We start from the raw sequence: 11,941 nt of genomic DNA, 5'->3' as shown, positions 1-11,941 counted from the left end.
AATAAAAATTTGTGATTTGAAAATTGAAGGATGGGACTCCGTAAAAGTCCCCTTTAGCCAGTCGTCTATCCTTTGAAATAATTTCAACGTAGCAGAATGATTGGATGCAGTTAGTTGAGGATGCGACTTTGCAGGTAAAACTGAGAAAAGGAAGCGAACGTATATGGCCCATGTATATAGATACATACATAGATACATACAACACATACATACGTACATACATATATACATATATACATATATACATATATACATACGTATGAAGCAAAAGTATAGAAGGACGCTGTGCCAAAGTGAGTTCGTGTGTAAACCCAAGGGACTTTGAAAGAGGCACTCAAAGTGTCCAAGACCCTCTAATGCGTCGTGACAGCAAGAAATAAGGTTGGCCTGGCACATTAGTCACGCTCTGACAATCGATTTTATATACAGACCGACGACGATCGAGAACGCGATTAAGGTGATCCATCAGACACAGCCGTGATTCGTTTCATCGTCTTTCGTCGTATTCTTAAAGCAATGAAAGCCAACTTTGCCTTCGTCCTTACGTCAAACGACAGATTTTTCTACGTCGATGCATCTTCGACTCTTTTCTCACACACTCTCTCTCTCTTTCTCTCTCTCTCTCTCTCTCTCTCTCTCTCTCTCTCTCTCTCTCTCTCTTCCTTTTCCTTTTTTCCTTTTTCTCTTTTTCCATTCCTCCATTCCATCTATCTTTTATTTTTTTTTATTCTTTTTTTTTAACGATAGGCAAAGTGCAATCATCGCGCCGACTTATTAAATGTATATAACAGTATCTCCATTTTTGCAAAAAAATTTGTACGTTTTATGGAAAAATTTCCGATCGTTCGTCTTACGTCTTATGAGATTCCGAAGAATGATAAAAAGGAGAAAGAGAGAGAGAGAGAGAGAGAAAGAGAGAGGAAGAGAATGGAAGAGAGAGAGTGGGAGAGAGAGAAGAAAAAAAAGATTCCTTTCTTATCTCGTTCGTCGTTCACGTAGACGTTATAGCGCGGACACAACGAGGATACTTTAAAACTCTCTTCTATTCTTCGATCGATGAAAATCTGTCGAAGGAATATAAAAAGAAATGAAATTATTTCCTATCTCGACGTTCCATCTTCGAGCAAATATGTACATATGTATGTATGCACGTAGATATGTATGTACATACCTATGAAGCATAGGGGCGGATTTAACTTTCAAGAGATTCAAAGAGCTCGAAATTTGTTTTTTCTTTTTCTTTCTTCTTCTACTTTTTTCTCTTTTCTTTTTTCTTTTTTTTCTTTTTTTTTTCTTTTTTTTTTTTTTTTTTTTTTTTTTATACGTATGTACCCCGCCATTAAAATAAATCAATCGCGTACGATATATATATTTTTTCCCCCCCACTTGAATCGCCAACGATGACAAAATTTGCGAATAGAAAGATATAAAAATGATAAAAGATTACATCAACGACCATTAGAGATATTTAGAAATGATGGATTTATTGTACATAGATATAACATAAATTGATATTGTCTTGTGACTATTGAACCCTGTCTTATGGGGACTCTTGTCTTATAGGATCTTGTCTTATAGGGCCCTGAAGACTGATTCAAGTGTATTCCAATCGTCTGCGCGTGAATATTACGTACGTATGATGTAACGTACGTAGGAATGATAAGGGCAAGAAAGAAAATAAAAAAAAAAAAAAAGACCAAAGAACATCCCCATGGAGTTTTCAACGTTAAAGCGTATTGCTAACGTGCCGAGAGAGAACGAAGAGCAGGGATAAAATAATTAAAAAAAAAAAAAAAAAAAAAAGAAAAGAAAAGAAAAAAAAAAGAAAGAAAGAAAGAAAGAAAGAAAGAAAGAAAGAAAGAAAGGTACAAAAGTGGCGTACGCCTACGGATAGATATCTACTGGCCGGTAAATATGAATGGCTTTAATATTCTGTAAGCACGATGGCGCCACTTTTTAAAGTTCATGCATATCCCAAACGTGAGTGGGAAATATTACGGAGCCATACGAGGCTCTGGAATAAAATGGAGGAGGAGGTGGAAGTGGAGGTGGGAGAGAAGGTGGAGGAGCAGATGGAGGAGGAAGAGGAGGAGGAGGAGGAGGAAGAGACAAGACGAAAGAGAACAGGAAAAGTGTGTGTAATAAGAGTTGAAAAAAAAAAGAAAAGAAAAAAAAAAGAATGGAGGAATAAAGAAGAAGGAAAGAATGAAAGGGAGAAAAAGGTATGCATTTGAAAAGAATCCTCGTCCTTTCTTTCCTATACAGCTGATTCTCGTTGCACGTCATTACCAATAGTAATTGACAAGACGATTTGCGAAGGTTCAATTTCATCGAGTAGAATCGGTACATCAATTCGAACGAGAGAGAACGATAGAGATAGAGATATATATATATAGAGAGAGAGAGAGAGAGAGGGAGAGAGAAAGAGAGAGAAAGAAATAATTCGAATCATTTTGAAAATACCAGCAGTTGAAAATCACATGGATATCTATCTTTAGGGGTGCGGGACGGGGGCAGAGGGGGGAGAGGGAAGAATAAAAAAAAGGGGGCGAAAAAAAAGAAGAAAAAAAATGGCTCGTTAAAGAACAGACCATCAATTTTCCCCCGTGGAATTTTACAGTGAGATGAAAAAAAAAAGAAAAAAAGAAAAAAAAAAAAAAAGAAATCGTTGCAATTACCGTATTTCATACGGGTCTATATTCATTTTTATATACGTCTATGATCATTCACAAATGTATTGGAGATTACCAATGAGAAAAAAAGGAGATAGAAATAGAGATAGAAATAGATATGAATAAATAGAGAGAGAGAGAGAGAGAGAGAGAGAGAGAGATCGAAAATGAAAAGAAATACAAGGGAAATGGTAAATTAAATGAATTATCCACTTTTAAATTTTATGTCTGACTGAAGCTTTTTAAAAAGGTAGCGTGAAAACGTATACGCTAGGCACGAACCCCCATGCATTCTCATTTACTCCTCTATGCAAATCCTTTCCACTATTATGCACTATTTCTCGCTATGCCTCTTTCCCTCTATCATTTCATTTTACTTATTTATTTATCTCTCTTTCTCTTATCTCTCTATCTCTATCTTTTTATCTATTTCTCTCTCTCTCTCTCTCTCTCTCTCTCTCTCTCTCTCTTTCTATCTCTTTCTTTCTCTTTCTATTTCATTAAAACACTCTTTTCACGCATATGATCGACGGATACAGCAGCAATTTCGATCGAGTTACTTACCTATAACGAGGACGAAATTAAATTTGATAATTAAATGAGAGTGAAGTTCATAAGGGTAACGAGCTTTAGTGAATAGAAGGAAAGTTGTGTGTCGTTCTCTTTTCTTCTTCCTTTTTTTTTTTTTCATATACGTCCTTCGTGTCCTTCGCCAAAATATTGTTCATCTCGTCTCGCTCATTCTAAAATAAAAAATTTTGCTTATTATTATTATTATTATTATTATTATTATTATTATTATTATTATTATTATTATTATTATTATTATTATTGTTATTGTTATTATTATTATTTGTCAAATAGGAAAGGATAAAAAGAATTTGGGAAAAGAAAAGAAATTAATCAGATGGTGATGTTTGTTTGCATCTTCCATTTGAATCATCTATGATTCGGCCATTAATATTATCCACGGCAAATGAATTCGCGGAGACAAATGAAATAAAAGCAATTAAAAGGCGTCGAATTTTCGTAAAACTCGTGTATACTCGTACGTATGTGAATGCATAAATATAGTAGCACATATATATATATGCATACAATACATACATACATACAACAAACATAAATACTTATATCCATACATATTATACATACGTGTATACGTACATACGCATGAGTTTCGACACGAACGAAAGCGTTGCTACGCGACAAATCAAATTGTTCGACGTGCATGGAGCACGACCGCTATCCATACATTACTTTTTAATATCGCGTGAATGATGACCATCGAGAATCGACGTATGTAAAGGTGAAACATGTGCGAATTGAACGAGCAAACGAGCCGTATATCGTGTAATATCGTGGACGACGCTATATATGTATGTATCTATGTATGTATGTATGTATGTATGTATGTATGTATGTATGTATGTATGTATGTATGTATGTATGTATGTATGTATGTATGTATGTATGTATGTATGTATGTATATATGCATGTATATATATATATGTATGTGTATGTATGCATATATGCATGTATGTATGTATGTACGTTACGTCCTCTTTTATCGATGGAGAAGTGAGCGTTGAAATTTCGAAACTAATAACTCAAAATCGTCGAAGGATAGAAAAAGAAATCTGAAATCCGATGTGGAACGTAAAATCATTAAAATCATTTTTCCATTCCGACAAAACTAATCGTCAGAAACGAGCGACTCGTTTTTTCTTTATTTGATTGACGTGTTCATTAGATATTTATGAAAAGAAAAAAAAAAAAAAAAAAAAAGAGAGAGAAAAGAAAAAAAAAAAGCAAAAAAAGGAACGAAAGAAAGAAAGAAAAAGAAATATCATTTCATGATATAAGAATATCGTCTTTCTCATTACTTTTCTTCTCTTTCTTTCTTTCTTTCGTTTCACTTTTTTCTTCAATTTCTTTTTTCTTATCGATCATATTCAAATTTTCATCGCATTCAAGTTTATATCCATATAACTAAAGTGCTAAATAAAACGTAAGAATGAATGTGCTTATTGATTTCAATGATACATTTTTAAATAATAAATAGTGAAAAGTGAGACCAGATATAATCAGACATAATGCAAAGAGAAATTAGATTGTATGTAAAAGAACGATATAAAAAAAAAGAACACTTGAGACATAGTAAATTAAAATATTTTCTTAACGATTAATGATAATACCAAATGTCTCGTGATACACTAAATGTTTTTTAACAATAAGATTAAAACAAATGATATATACATCAAGGTAGGATAATTAATCGAGATGCATTAGCTAGAAGCATATTACCATCAAAATAAGGGTTCGCCCAATGTACTTACACGCGAACAAACACGCATTATTTAAGGATACGTACCGTGACTTGGAAATTTTTTTACCTACAAAGTGAAATAAAAAGAAAAACTCAAAGATCCATTACTCAAACGTCTCAAACTATCGCTTTCAATTTAGAAGTTGATGAATTTTCCCGTAAGGTATATGTATAAAGGGGAAAAAAAAAAGAAAAAAAAAATAAAATTGAAAATGATAAAACGTCTAATACATATATAGGGACACATCTACATACATAGATATTACATAAAATGATCATTTTCATAAACAGTAGTAGATTATATCATACGGTGATATCGTTACTATTATAATGAAAGAGAATAATAATAATAACAATACTAATAATAATAATAATAATAATAATAATAATAATAATAATAATAATAATAATAATAATAATAATAATAATGTAAAAAACAAAAGTCCATAGAATTTGTATTTCGTGGAAGAGCGAACGATTTGTTCATTTAATAAATCGACCGATTATCTCACGTTAGCCGAGCAAGCTAGTTGGCAAGGATCGAAGAGTAAAATAGGAGGTGGATGGGTGGTTGGTAGTAGGAGAGAAAGTAGAAATACCAACGACGATTAGCCGAACGGTTCAGTTTGCTCGCTAGCGAGGACGGAACGCTTTTTCATTTAATTAAAACCACCCTTCTCTTCCATTCTCTTCTATTCTCTTCCATTCTCTCTCCCTCTCTCTCTCTCTCTCTCTCTCTCTCTCTCTCTCTCTCTCTCTCTCTCTCTCTCTCTCTCTCTCTCTCTCTCTCTCTCTCTCTCTTTCTCACTTGCATGCTGTGGAAAAACGGTATACATATAACCTACGTATTTATATATTTAATAGTAGCCGTGACCGTTCCCGTGCCTTAATTTAAACTAATTTACATTTCACATGTTCGCACCCCGTGGGTGCCCGATGAGGAAGTCTACCACCGCACGCGAGTAAGAATATGAGAGAAAGAGACAGAAAGAGAGAGAAAGAGAGAGAGAGAGAAAGAGAGAGAGAAAGAGAGACTAGTAGTAGATGCTCTGGCTTAGCGGCACCATTTATCTTGGTTGAATTTAATTTCACCTTGCCTGGAGAGTAAAGTGCCACTTATTCTTACGAACGCCACCAACGGTCGAGTACCTTCTACGAAGCGTGGCTTGCGTTTCATTCCTGTTGTCGCACGCGTTCCTTCGTTTCCTTCGTTCTTTTGTACATATACTCCTTTAAACCAGCACCATCTCCTATCTTCTACTCCCTATTATCTTCTTTTAAACGCGTGTTATGTTTTGCGACTTCTAAAACTGATTAAAACCAGAAACCTTTCCAGCTTCGTTTTAAACGCGCACATTGTCTACTTTCTTCCTTCCTTTGTAGTTTCTTATTTTTGTTTTGTTTTTTTTTTTTTTTCTTTTTTTTTTATGTTTTTGTTTCTTTCGTCTCTTTTGCTTTTTTCTATTTTGTTGTTTCTTTTTTTTTTTTTTTATCTTTTTTTTTTTTTTTTTTTTTTTTTGTTACTACTATCATTGTCATTATTTTTCCTTCTGTTATTTACGTCCACACGTAAGACGAAGAGGAAAGAAGTGTGTACGTGGTCTACGTTAGAAAAACATTTCTTTATGAAGAAAATGAAGATATTGTTTTCCTCCCTTTCTCTCTCCCTTCTACCATTCCAAATATTTTCCTTTCTACTTTTTCTAATTTTCTTGATATCTTTATCTACAAGAAAAAAGAAAAGATGGCAAAATAGGTAAAAATGTTTTTAAAGGATATTTTCTTATAGGAAAATAATTATCATCGATTAATTGCCTTGTTTTTTCTTCTTTTTCTTTTTTTTCTTTTCCTTTTTCTCTTTTTATTGGAACTTCCAATTAGATCCTTGAATCGTATATTTTTCATAATATTGATATTAAGCGTATTCTATGGCGGAAGGAAGGAGGCGGGGGGGGGGACGAAAAAAGAGAAAAAAATTATATTAAATTTAATAACATTAATTCATTCGATTCTTTATTGATATTTCATTATATTTAAGAACATATGATTCTTTTAAATTCACGAATATTTAATATAATATGAAATAAAGTGGGAACCGATGCGGAACAGCTATTAATGAAAATATACATTTCTCATAACGTATCGTGCAATAATAACTTTGAAATGCTATTTAATTATCATTTTAATCGAGACAAAACTTTCGAATTCTTGGTTACAATTCGAGGTTACGAATTCTCATTAAAAACTTTTCTGAAATAATTTGCATAAATAATAATAACTCTCGTACTTCTACTGGAATGAGGATCATGCTAGAACAACAGTCTTACGATTCAATTAAATTTACATCACATTTCTCATTGTTTATATAATACTACTGAACTTTTTAGAAAAAAGAAACGTTCCTCTCGATATGTCACCGTTATCGATGTTTTATAAAATCAGTCAATAAAAAAAAAAAAAAAGAAAAAAAAAATCACACAATTATTCCTAATATTTAAAAATTTGTCATATTATATTAATTTTCGTTCAAAAATTATTCAAACTATTTAAATTCTATGTAAATAAAAACCGCTATCGTTTAACTTGTTCAATATTTTTATTCATTAATGATAAGTAATTTGTAAAACAAATGATCAGTATGCATGAACATTTAGTCAGTATGAATGATTGTATGTCAGGATATCAATGACATTCATTTAAAAGTATATCACTTAAAATACTTTTTTAAAATGTTTTAAATAGATAGTGTCGATTCCTAATAAGATTCAAGTTTAACGTTAACGTTATGGGCGAATAAAAATACGGGCAGAAAAAAAGAAAAGAATGTGAACTATTAACCAGATATAAGTTTTGGTAGAAATCGAGAGAAAATTATAACAAAAGTACTGTGATTCGTGCAGCCGTCACCGGCAGCTGCTTTACATAGCTACCTTGCTAGCTCCATTACCTATTTTATTTTCCCACAAAAGTGCCCCATTTTCCTAACTACCATGCCAACTTCGCCACATACCTCTCCTCCTCCTCCTCCTCCTCCTCCTCCTATATCACCTCCTTCTCCACCATCACCCCCTTCAACCCTTCTTCTCTGACTATACTCACGTACAATCTCCGCAATTCGCCACATTTTGCCGTTTATAGTTTATATCAGTGGAGGTCAGGTTTTATAGAGTGCTCCACCCTCTCGACTAAAACGTTTGTCGTTTACAAATTTGAAATCGTGTAATGGACGGAACCATAAACATTTTCTATGTCTCAACCATTTCGTTTTTACTATGAAATATTGATAGAGATAGATAGAGAGAGAGAGAGAGAGAGAGAGAGAGAGAGAGAGAGATTATTAAGTTATTAAAACGAAAAATAAGTAAATAAATAAATAAATAATAATAATAATAATAATAAAATAAGGCTAATTATGTTACAAAAGAAATTCCTTCTATTTATTATTTCTACATATTATTCATACATTATAAGTATATCTATATTTCTAGATATTGTATATGTATATTTAAAACAACTGTTGACGTATCGTTAAATGATAAGAATTTTTTGAAGGACATAGAAAACGATCGGTGTAGCCATGATATTTTTCGCAAATTTTTGTCCATGTAAAATGGAGAAAGAGAGAGAGAGAGAGAGAAAGAGAAATAAAAAAAGATTTATAAATCCATGTTTATCGCTATATTATATAACTGAACTTTTATATTTTATTGAAAAATATGGTTTTTGGAAAGAAATTGAAAAAAAATTTTTTAAAATCGGAAAGGAAAACAAATAATAATAATAATAATAAAAGACGACAAACATAAAAGAAACACGAAGAAATAGATGCATAAATACGATGTATAAATTTTAAATTCAATTTTTTCTAAACGATAAATATAAATGTCATGTAATAGAGAATATTACATATTGATAAAAATATAATGATTAGTATTGAAAAATGAAATATTATTTGCCTTTTTTCCTGTTTTGTTTTTTCTCTTTTGTGTGTGTTTTTTTTTTTTTTTTTTCCATTTTTTTCTACAAAAAGAAAAGAAAACTAATAAAGTGTATATGAGTGAATATTTAACGAGAACTTTCGTGAGGGACGGTAATTATTATAAGGAAAATATTATTATATATCATACCAGTAATGATAGATCAAACGAAATGTATCGTTATCGAAAAATTCAGTTAACTTTCATGTTAACAGTGAAAATGATATAATAAAAATCAATGAAATATTTTCACGAGCAATATGTATCCGATAGTATCGTTCAGTTGCTTAAGAAAAAGAGAAAAAAAAAAGTAAGAAGAGGAAGAAAAGAAATACTTTGTATCTCCTTCTTTTTCTTTCTCTCTCTCTCTCTCTCTCTCTCTCTTTTTTTCTTTTCTACTTTTCTTTTTGTTTTACTTGTATTTTTTTATTTTAATTTTTTACACATATAATAGAAAAGTCACACGTGCAAGAAACGATAAGCCAGGAGCAACCGTACATACGTGAGACACCTGCGGTTAAGGGATTCGATCTACCGATTTCAATAATAGCATAAAATTTACATCTCTGCTTGGGAAAGCATGAAAAATAAATTACACGAATTCGAACAGAATTTTCGAGTAAAAGTTGTATGCAATGAGGTTATATGCGAATCAATGCGCGAAAATATACCCGTTCACTCGGTCATGCAATATGCGTTATTTTTTATAGCATTTTTCAAAATTTCATTACAACCACGTAAACTTACCGGCCTTTCTGCCTGTCCACCCATGTCATATTGAAATATAAAGTGATTCGTTCCAAGTTCGAACGTAGCAAAAGATCCGAAGGATTTTAACTGTTTAACGACACTATTGTTGCTGCTGCTATTACTGTTGCTGTTGCTGTTCCTACAAAAAAAAGAAAAAGAATGAACATCGTTATAATATTAATTAAATATTAAATGACAATAAATTCCGGCAGATGAAATTAAAAATATTATTCAATATATAATAATATTACGTGCGAAATATCAATCTCGAAAATAAAATGAACTATCGTCTGACATTGATGAAGTCAAATTTTTATTAAATTTTTTTATTATTATTATTATTATTAATATTATTATATTGTTTTTTTTTTTATGAAATAATAAAAGACATATATCTATAATATAAGAGAAATTTTTCCACCGATTTACGCGCTTCTATGTGTACCTACACACGGGTGCACAAAAGTTGTTCGCCATCAAGAGACATATCGCTTTCTGGAAATTGAATATGTCACTTTTCAAATCTTTACCTTTATCTTTTATCCTTCTTCATTTTGTCTGCAACGATATCTTCTCGACGATTTTGTAGTAGAAAGATAAAGATGGAAAGAAAGAGAGAGAGAGAGAGAGAGAGAGAGAGAGAGAAAGAGGGATAGAAAAGGAAAGAGAAAATTGCATCTCTGAGAATAGCTGCAGAGGAATATGTCTTTCCTCGGTATGAATATTCCCGATGCACACAGACTTTGATCGTTATGAAAATGCAACTCAACGTGTCAACGAAAACGTTCACCGTCTGGAAAATTTATTCCCGTTTGAATTCAAATCTTTCTTCATTTTTCTAGAATCGATTAAGAAATTTCTTTTTTTTTCTATTTCAAAAAAAGAAAAAAAAATCGACAATTTCGTGTTGCAAATTTTAATACAACTATAATAAAAATAATTGTATTGTAACGTTTATTATCTATTATACTATATTATAATATAGTCAAATAGAATTTTCTGAATAGAATATATGTTAAGTTAAACGAGAACAATTAATTCGAATTTCTATAATTTTTAAAAAAGAACAATATAAATATATCGGATATAGTACCTGACTAATTATCATTATTTTTGTTAGATCATTTTTTTTACACAGAATTAAGTTTTTACTTTTAATATATATTTTTTATTGTAATTGCAGTACAACCGCGATTAGATTGTAGATATAATTGTATCATTAACATATATTCATTCATCAAATGGCATCGAGTTAAATTCTCCGCCAATTTTAAAACGAATACTTCATAATTTCTTTATTAAAATTGTATAATAAATATAATAGCAATTATGATAATTTGACAACAAAATTACGTAAATAGAAACTAAACATTTTCTAATCAATGGTAAATATCGAAACTTAACAAAATATTTCCTTTTCAAAAATAAAAAAAAAGAAAAATAGAATTATTTAAAAATGACTATTTAACAGACATGCATTTTTTAATGGTAATATAAAAGGTGACAACACAAATTCAATGAGAATACACATATACTTTAAAATTACTATATAATTAAACCAAAATAAATATATATATATACAAACATACAACATATACAGTATGTCCCATTTATCTCGAAAAATTGAAATACCTTGTGAGAGACTGAATGTAGGAAAAAAATTTTATTATAAATTTGTTTAGTATAAAGGGGCATATCATACGGTGCCATATTTTTTTTTTTTTTTCAAGTCGAACAACGGAGAAAATTTCAAAGCTAAATTCATTTTTTTTTATGGAACTATATATGACGGATCGTTGGTATTGGTTAAAACAAATTTAACGACGTGCCATATAAAATCATTTATTATTATAAAAATTTGATAAATTATATTATAAATTTGTAAAATCCTAAGAAATATAACTCTATAACACTGTTTGTCGCCTTTAAATCTGAATGGTATAAATTATTTATCTCCTTTTATGCTTCTCGAATTATGAATTTAATTGAAAGGAATTTATTTCGTAAGAGAAGAATAAAATCTTTTCGATAGGTTCGATCACTCACAAAATTTTCTCGAAATAAACAGGAAACACTTTTAATATACGCACGTGATTATCAACAAGGCATATTTTTTTTTTTTTTAGACTATATAAATAAGAATATTTTATATCTAATCACACTTCTTTTCATATACTAAGATAAGATTAGTGAGTTATTATATACTATAAGA

The 11,941-nt window shown here is 30.7% G+C and overlaps 1 protein-coding gene and 1 long non-coding RNA gene across 4 annotated transcripts in view; one reads left to right on the top strand and one right to left on the bottom strand.

The window, feature by feature from the left end:
• The window catches only part of LOC146872833 (uncharacterized), a 15,461-nt gene extending 5,721 nt beyond the window's left edge, over nucleotides 1-9,740 (top strand). Inside the window, exon 3 of the long non-coding RNA XR_014982493.1 lies at nucleotides 9,434-9,740. This is a non-coding gene — a long non-coding RNA (uncharacterized LOC146872833). The remainder of the gene's footprint in view (nucleotides 1-9,433) is intronic.
• LOC118451205 (uncharacterized) overlaps nucleotides 1-11,941 on the bottom strand; it is a 191,425-nt gene that overhangs the window by 179,167 nt on the left and 317 nt on the right. For all 3 annotated transcript variants that reach the window (XR_014982492.1, XR_004841053.2, XR_014982483.1), the window contains exons 2-3: nucleotides 9,727-9,868; nucleotides 3,237-3,415 (exon numbers count right to left, since the gene is read on the bottom strand). The gene's annotated coding sequence lies outside the window, so the exon portion shown is untranslated. The remainder of the gene's footprint in view (nucleotides 1-3,236; nucleotides 3,416-9,726; nucleotides 9,869-11,941) is intronic.

Source organism: Vespa mandarinia, chromosome 8 (assembly GCF_050613455.1).
Source record: "Vespa mandarinia isolate Hongniang chromosome 8, ASM5061345v1, whole genome shotgun sequence".
Classification (NCBI taxonomy): domain Eukaryota; kingdom Metazoa; phylum Arthropoda; class Insecta; order Hymenoptera; family Vespidae; genus Vespa; species Vespa mandarinia.
This window is presented reverse-complemented; position numbering and strand designations above follow the sequence as displayed.